The sequence below is a fragment of the Odontesthes bonariensis genome, chromosome 15 (assembly GCF_027942865.1).
Source record: "Odontesthes bonariensis isolate fOdoBon6 chromosome 15, fOdoBon6.hap1, whole genome shotgun sequence".
Lineage (NCBI taxonomy): Eukaryota > Metazoa > Chordata > Actinopteri > Atheriniformes > Atherinopsidae > Odontesthes > Odontesthes bonariensis.
The window spans coordinates 12,254,732-12,262,670 of NC_134520.1; positions in this window are offsets into that span (position 1 = coordinate 12,254,732).

Below are 7,939 nucleotides of genomic sequence, written 5' to 3' on the forward strand. Positions count from 1 at the left end.
ACAGACATCATACTGTGAAACTGAGTAACACACAATCTGACCCCCTTTTAATAACTAAGAGGGTCCCGCAAGGCTCAGTTTTAGGCCCGGTACTCTTCACCATCTACATAAATAGCATAGTCCCTCTTTTCTCCAAATGCTCTGTGCATCTTTATGCAGATGATACAATTCTGTATTGTGTTGCAGATTCTGTTCACCTGGCCCTGGAACAATTACAGCAGTCTTTTAATATCCTGCAAAATGCCTTAATTGGTCTTAAGCTTCTGCTCAATGCAAGTAAGACTAAGTGCATTGTTTTCACTCGATCTAAGGATTGTAACAGAAATGATCTGAATATCTCCACTCTACATGGGTCTGTTATTGAAAGAGTTTCACATTATAAGTACCTAGGGATCTGGCTGGATGACAAATTCACATTTAAGAAGCACATTGACTGTCTTGTGACTAAGCTTAGACAAAAGCTATGTTATTTACACAGAAACAAATCTTGCTTTCCAGTTTTCTGTAGAAAAAAAATAATCGAAGCTACAATTTTGTCTTGCATTGATTATGGGGATGTGATCTATAGGCATGCACCACTCTCTAATCTTAAGGCACTCGATACTGTTTATCATTCAGCTCTTCGGTTCATTACTGGAGATCCCTACATTACTCATCATTGTTTGTTGTATGACAAAGTTGGGTGGGCTCCACTTTCTCAAAGAAGGGACATGCATTTATTTATGTTTATCTATAAGGCCCTTACTGACAAGCTTCCACTCTATATATCCTCTCTTTTAGTTAAGTATGCAAATCCATACCAAACCCGTAACAGCAATTTGCTGGAGGTACCGTATGCCCGCACTGAGCTGGGCAAAGCTGCTTTTAGTATCTGTGGACCTTCAGCATGAAACACTATGCAACAAAGGGTGGGTCTTGATACTTTTATGTCTCAAGACCACTTTAAAGAAATGCTCAGAGGTTTTTTACACATTCATGTACTTGTTTTAATTCATACTTTGTTTATTTAATACTTTTTTTATATGATATAAGTTGTGTATACGTTGCTTTATATATGTCTTATATATGTTTATTTTATATTTTTTATATTGTTACATTTTATATGTTTGTTTTTTACTCGACATCATTGTAAATGAGGGTCAGGCCCTCAATGATTTTTCGAGTTTAAATAAATGAATCAAATCAAATCAAATCAAGGCGGCTACGCTCCTGGCAGGGTCTGGGTGTAATGGCAGGCAGTTCGACACTCTCCTTGTTCCTCCTTGGAAGTAGGCTGCTACGCTCCTGGCAGGGTCTGGGTGTATTGGAAGGCAGTTCGACACTCTCCTTGTTCCTCCTTGGAAGCAGGCTGCTACGCTCCTGGCAGGGTCTGGGTGTATTGGCAGGCAGTTCGACACTCTCCTTGTTCCGCCTTGGAAGCAGGCTGCTACGCTCCTGGCAGGGTCTGGGTGTATTGGCAGGCAGTTCGACACTTTCCTTGTTCCTCCTTGGAAGCAGGCTGCTACGCTCCTGGCAGGGTCTGGGTGTAATGGGAGGCAGTTCGACACTCTCCTTGTTCCTCCTTGGAAGCAGGCTGCTACGCTCCTGGCAGGGTCTGGGTGTAATGGCAGGCAGTTCGACACTTTCCTTGTTCCTCCTTGGAAGCAGGCTGCTACGCTCCTGGCAGGGTCTGGGTGTAATGGCAGGCAGTTCGACACTTTCCTTGTTCCTCCTTGGAAGCAGGCTGCTACGCTCCTGGCAGGGTCTGGGTGTAATGGGAGGCAGTTCGACACTCTCCTTGTTCCTCCTTGGAAGCAGGCTGCTACGCTCCTGGCAATGTTTTTATGAACTTAGTCTTGTTTGTTGACATTCTGGGCAAAGGTTCATTAGTTATGGAACAGTTGTAACCGTCATCCATCTTATCTATAAGAAAACCAGGTCCTCCTGTACTTTTTCCTAAAAGCAGTTTTATTTCCTCCTTCTTGAGGCCTGTAGCTAACAGAATATCGTTTTGAACCTTTTGCTGTTGTTGTTGCATGTCATCAGCCTCTCTTGCGGCCTTCAAAGCAGAGTATTTTTCATTCTCCCTAATCTGGTCAGCTGAGGCACGTTTTTGTGCTTCCAACTCCTCATTGTATTTCATGTATTCAATGTTGGTTCTCCGTTTTCTCTGAGCAGTCTCCTCTTCTTGGGAGTCGTCAATCAGTTGGGCCTCAACCCATTCGCTCTCTCTCCTTTTGTCTTCAGCCTTCTTCTCCTCTTTTATTTTTGCCTGAACTTCTCTATAACTTATAATTTCTTTGAGGTCTGCAGCTCGTTTTGTCACCCTCTCTTTCTGCTGCTTCTCCTTTTTAGTATCGTAAAATCTGATCTCGAGCTCGAGTTTCTGTTTTCTTACATCTTCGATGGCAGCTTGTTCTTTCTTAATGGCCTCTAATTTGCGTGACGCTCTTTCTGTACGAACCTGTCGCTGTCTGATAATTTAATGCGACCCTTTTGGCCTTTTCTCGGCCTGTTCTTCTATATCCCTAACAACACGTTCTCTGCGTTCATCCTCAGCCTTTTGTTTTCTCAACTCCATTTCTTTTGTGAGCTGATGATCTGAAATGTCCTGATGTAGCCGCATTAATTCCCTTTTCTTTTCATTAGCCTTAGTGATGTCTTGCTTCTTATTTTCTTCTAGATATTCTTGGTAAAGAAACTTTCGTCTCTCATCTTCTCTCTTCTCCTCTTGCTTCTTCTTGTCAGCCATTTCCTTCCTTTGTCTGATTTGTTCAAACTGTTCTTGAACGTTAGCACATTTTTTAAATCTTTGCAGCCGAACCTTCTCCAGCTGCTGCTGTTCGGTTTTAGCCAAATTTAGAAGCATTTCTTCTTTGGCTTTTATGTCGAACTCTCTGTGAAGTCTTTCTCTCTCTCTTTTCATCTCAGCCAAGTCTTTATTGGCCTGTTGGACTGTTGCCACGTGGAGGGCGTGGATACATTTTCTTCCACATTGAATTGCAGCATCATATGTGTTTTGCTGTTTTTTAATTTCTAATGCGTCCGCAGTAAGCTTTCCTAAATATTCATCCACATTATTCACTGTCTGCCAGCGTGTCAGTTTCGGTTTCATTACTTTCTCCATTGTTAAAAACAAATCTGTGTGTCTGAGACAGTAACAAATTGTGTTTTTGCTTTAAATGTATTCTGTGCTTTGATATCAGATTAGAACTTCTATCTGTGTACTGCCAGAGGCATATACTCTGGAATGGTGATGTCATCTTTGAAGTCACAAATGATTATGCCTTTAATGTTAGGACAGTTTGACAGAAACAGGGGGCAGAGAGATGGGAAAGATACGCAGCACAGGGCAACTCTGTGTGGGAGTTGAACCGGGGCCAGCTGCAGTGAGGACTGTAGCCTCTGTACATGGGGCGGCTGCTTAACCCACTACGCCACCGACCGCCCCAAGTTACTCACTGTTTAAATTTTCTCATCAGATTTTCCATTGGGGTCTGTACATGTAAGCAGGTGCCAGAAAGAAAGCATTTGCCAGCTTGTTGCGCTCCTGATAGGGTCTGCGAGTGATTGCAGGAAGTTTGACACTCGCCTTGTTCCTCCTTGGAAGCAGGCTGCTACGCTCCTGGCAGGGTCTGGGTGTAATGGGAGGCAGTTCGACACTTTCCTTGTTCCTCCTTGGAAGCAGGCTGCTACGCTCCTGGCAGGGTCTGGGTGTAATGGGAGGCAGTTCGACACTCTCCTTGTTCCTCCTTGGAAGCAGGCGGCTACGCTCCTGGGAGGGTCTGGGTGTATTGGCAGGCAGTTCGACACTCTCCTTGTTCCTCCTTGGAAGCAGGCGGCTACGCTCCTGGCAGGGTCTGGGTGTATTGGCAGGCAGTTCGACACTCTCCTTGTTCCTCCTTGGAAGCAGGCTGCTACGCTCCTGGCAGGGTCTGGGTGTATTGGCAGGCAGTTCGACACTTTCCTTGTTCCTCCTTGGAAGCAGGCTGCTACGCTCCTGGCAGGGTCTGGGTGTAATGGGAGGCAGTTCGACACTCTCCTTGTTCCTCCTTGGAAGCAGGCTGCTACGCTCCTGGCAGGGTCTGGGTGTATTGGCAGGCAGTTCGACACTCTCCTTGTTCCTCCTTGGAAGCAGGCTGCTACGCTCCTGGCAGGGTCTGGGTGTAATGGGAGGCAGTTCGACACTCTCCTTGTTCCTCCTTGGAAGCAGGCTGCTACGCTCCTGGCAGGGTCTGGGTGTAATGGGAGGCAGTTCGACACTCTCCTTGTTCCTCCTTGGAAGCAGGCTGCTACGCTCCTGGCAGGGTCTGGGTGTAATGGCAGGCAGTTCGACCCTCTCCTTGTTCCTCCTTGGAAGCAGGCTGCTACGCTCCTGGCAGGGTCTGGGTGTAATGGGAGGCAGTTCTACACTTTCCTTGTTCCTCCTTGGAAGCAGGCTGCTACGCTCCTGGCAGGGTCTGGGTGTAATGGGAGGCAGTTCGACACTTTCCTTGTTCCTCCTTGGAAGCAGGCTGCTACGCTCCTGGCAATGTTTTATGAACTTAGTCTTGTTTGTTGACATTCTGGGCAAAGGTTCATTAGTTATGGAACAGTTGTAACCGTCATCCATCTTATCTATAAGAAAACCAGGTCCTCCTGTACTTTTTCCTAAAAGCAGTTTTATTTCCTCCTTCTTGAGGCCTGTAGCTAACAGAATATCGTTTTGAACCTTTTGCTGTTGTTGTTGCATTTCATCAGCCTCTCTTGCGGCCTTCAAAGCAGAGTATTTTTCATTCTCCCTAATCTGGTCAGCTGAGGCACGTTTTTGTGCTTCCAACTCTTCATTGTATTTCATGTATTCAATGTTGGTTTTCCGTTTTCTCTGAGCAGTCTCCTCTTCTTTAGAGTCGTCAATCAGTTGGGCCTCAACCCATTCGCTCTCTCTCCTTTTGTCTTCAGCCTTCTTCTCCTCTTTCATTTTTACCTGAACTTCTCTATAACTTATAATTTCTTTGAGGTCTGCAGCTCGTTTTGTCACCCTCTCTTTCTGCTGCTTCTCCTTTTTAGCATCGTAAGATCTGATCTCGAGCTCGAGTTTCTGTTTTCTGACATCTTCGATGGCAGCTTGTTCTTTCTTAATGGCCTCTAATTTGCGTGACGCTATTTCTGTACGAACCTGTCGCTTTTTGATAATTTCATGCGACCCTTTTGGCCTTTTCTTGGCCTGTTCTTCTATTTCCCTAACAACACGTTCTCTGCGTTCATCCTCAGCCTTTTGTTTTCTCAACTCCATTTCTTTTGTGAGCTGATGATCTGAAATGTCCTGATGTAGCCGCATTAATTCCCTTTTCTTTTCATTAGCCTTAGTGATGTCTTGCTTCTTATTTTCTTCTAGATATTCTTGGTAAAGAAACTTTCGTCTCTCATCTTCTCTCTTCTCCTCTTGCTTCTTCTTGTCAGCCATTTCCTTCCTTTGTCTGATTTGTTCAAACTGTTCTTGAACGTTAGCACATTTTTTAACTCTTTGCAGCCGAACCTTCTCCAGCTGCTGTTGTTCGGTTTTAGCCAGATTTACAAGCATTTCGTCTTTGGCTTTTATGTCGAACTCTCTGTGAAGTCTTTCTCTCTCTCTTTTCATCTCAGCCAAGTCTTTATTGGGCTGTTGGACTGTTGCCACGTGGAGGGCGTGGGTAAATTTTCTTCCACATTGAATTGCAGCATCATATGTGTTTTGCTGTTTTTTAATTTCTAATGCGTCCGCAGTAAGCTTGCCTAAATATTCATCCACATTTTTCACTGTCTGCCAGCGTGTCAGTTTGGGTTTCATTACTTTCTCCATTGTTAAAAACAAATCTGTGTGTCTGAGACAGTAACAAATTGTGTTTTTGCTTTAAATGTATTCTGTGCTTTGATATCAGATTAGAACTTCTATCTGTGTACTGCCAGAGGCATATACTCTGGAATGGTGATGTCATTATGATGTCATAAAGGACAATGATGTCATCTTTGAAGTCACAAATGACAGACAGCTGCCTGGCTTTAGGGGTGGAGTTACTAGAAACGGGGCGGGGTCAAGGGTCCCTTGAAAGTTGCCTAGCAACAGTATCAGCCTTAACCTTAACCCACAAATCAAGAGAAGGCAATTAACTACTGAGCTTTGCAGAGAGGATCCTGGAGGTCCTTCCTGCCAACACCAATAACTCTAACTCTTCACTATGAAAGTTTATGATGATTGTTTGCAAAAAGAGAAATGCTGCAACAAAATAATTCCATTTGGGATAAATAAAAGTGATCAAAGTTTAATTTTAAGAATTGGCATGACTATTTTATAATCAGGAACTGTTAGGGAGCTACCTAGCAGCCATTTGTGTTGGCAATTTCTATTTGTGTGTTCCTTCAGTTTTTGGGTAAGCTTCAGGTCTTTATCTTGCTGAAAATCGTGGAGCATTTTGACATGCTTGACAGTGACTGTGTTTGATGTTAAATTAAACTTTTCAACAACCTCCTTCCCTAAAATTATGGCATTTCCATTGACAAGTGCCGCTTTCATATTTTTGATGATGTGGGGAACATCAGCAATGAAATGCAGAAATCTGCCCTTTGTTTACAGTCCTACTGAATTTAGAGCAAACAATGCCAAAACATAGCCAAAGTGCACGATTTGAAGCACCCATGTCTGATGTTATTGCTGTCACATGTAGCCCAATGTCTTTGGCCTTCTTCAGTATCTCAAGTACAAGAGGCTTTAGTTTTGTGCCATCCACTGAATTGCTGGTGAAGTGATATCCAACTGTTTGTTTCCATCGTGTAGTCACTCCGGCAAGCATGAAGACAAGTGCATGTGTAGCTTCACATGCGAACTTTAATGGTAGACCTTTTTTGATAGTGTCAGTAGACCATTTTGTCCCCCGTGTACTTGCTTGGCTAAGTTTGTAAAGCTGATTTGTGTTGAAGACTCCTGATTCTACTCTCTATTTCTATGGTTCGCGCCATTGACGCAATTTCCGGTGTTACCCATTAATCTGTCCGAGAAGATTCGGACTGCATGTTCAAAAGTTCCATCGCACGCAGATCTCAATTAAACATGTACACATTAGGTTGGAAATATTATCAGAAAAAAAACATAAAGGTATATTCTAACTATTTCATAAAACCAGTAAATACCATACTTTCCTACTTTTCCATAAATAATCAAATCAGGATTCTACTTTTGTATTTAAATTGAATGGAAAATAATTAACATTGGTTTAATCTACCTCAAAGTCATATCTCAAATATCTTTTCACACAGCAGACTTTATTTATTATCACTGTGGAGAAACCACACAGTCTACAGTGCAGAAATAGACATTCAAATAAACACAAACGTGAATGATTACTAAATCTCAGGGGTGGAAGTAACGAATTACAAATACTCCCGTTACTATAATTAGGTAGATTTTTGGGTACATGTACTATTATGAGTATTTATTTCAAGTGTGTAATTTTACTCATACTTGAGTACAATTTACACCATGTAATCTAATTCAAAAGGTGCTGCTGAGTATGCCCACAATTTGAATGAATATTCTGAGCCAGTAACTTAGTAAATACAGAACTCGGATACCTACGTCTCAATATGAGAGAGTAACGCGGATAGTTTGACAAATACAAATCTAAATACAAAAGAAAAACATTGTGGGTTCCCTTTTATTCTTAAAATTTTATGTACAAGTGTGACTGATTCTTTTTTTAAATGTACATTCAATATAGAAAGTTTATATACGTAATATTACATTTCACAAATTGCACTAGTCTTTCACATAGATTCATAATCAAAGGCATTCGTCACGTCAGCAGAAGCTCATTTCCTGTGGTTATTTTTCACTCATAAATATTCTAGTGCTTTTTGCATTCTGGGGAGGAGAATTACTTAAAAAAAAATATGAGGCAGGCAAGAAGAGTAGCCTTCAGAGCAGAGTGTAGAATGAAGAAGATCA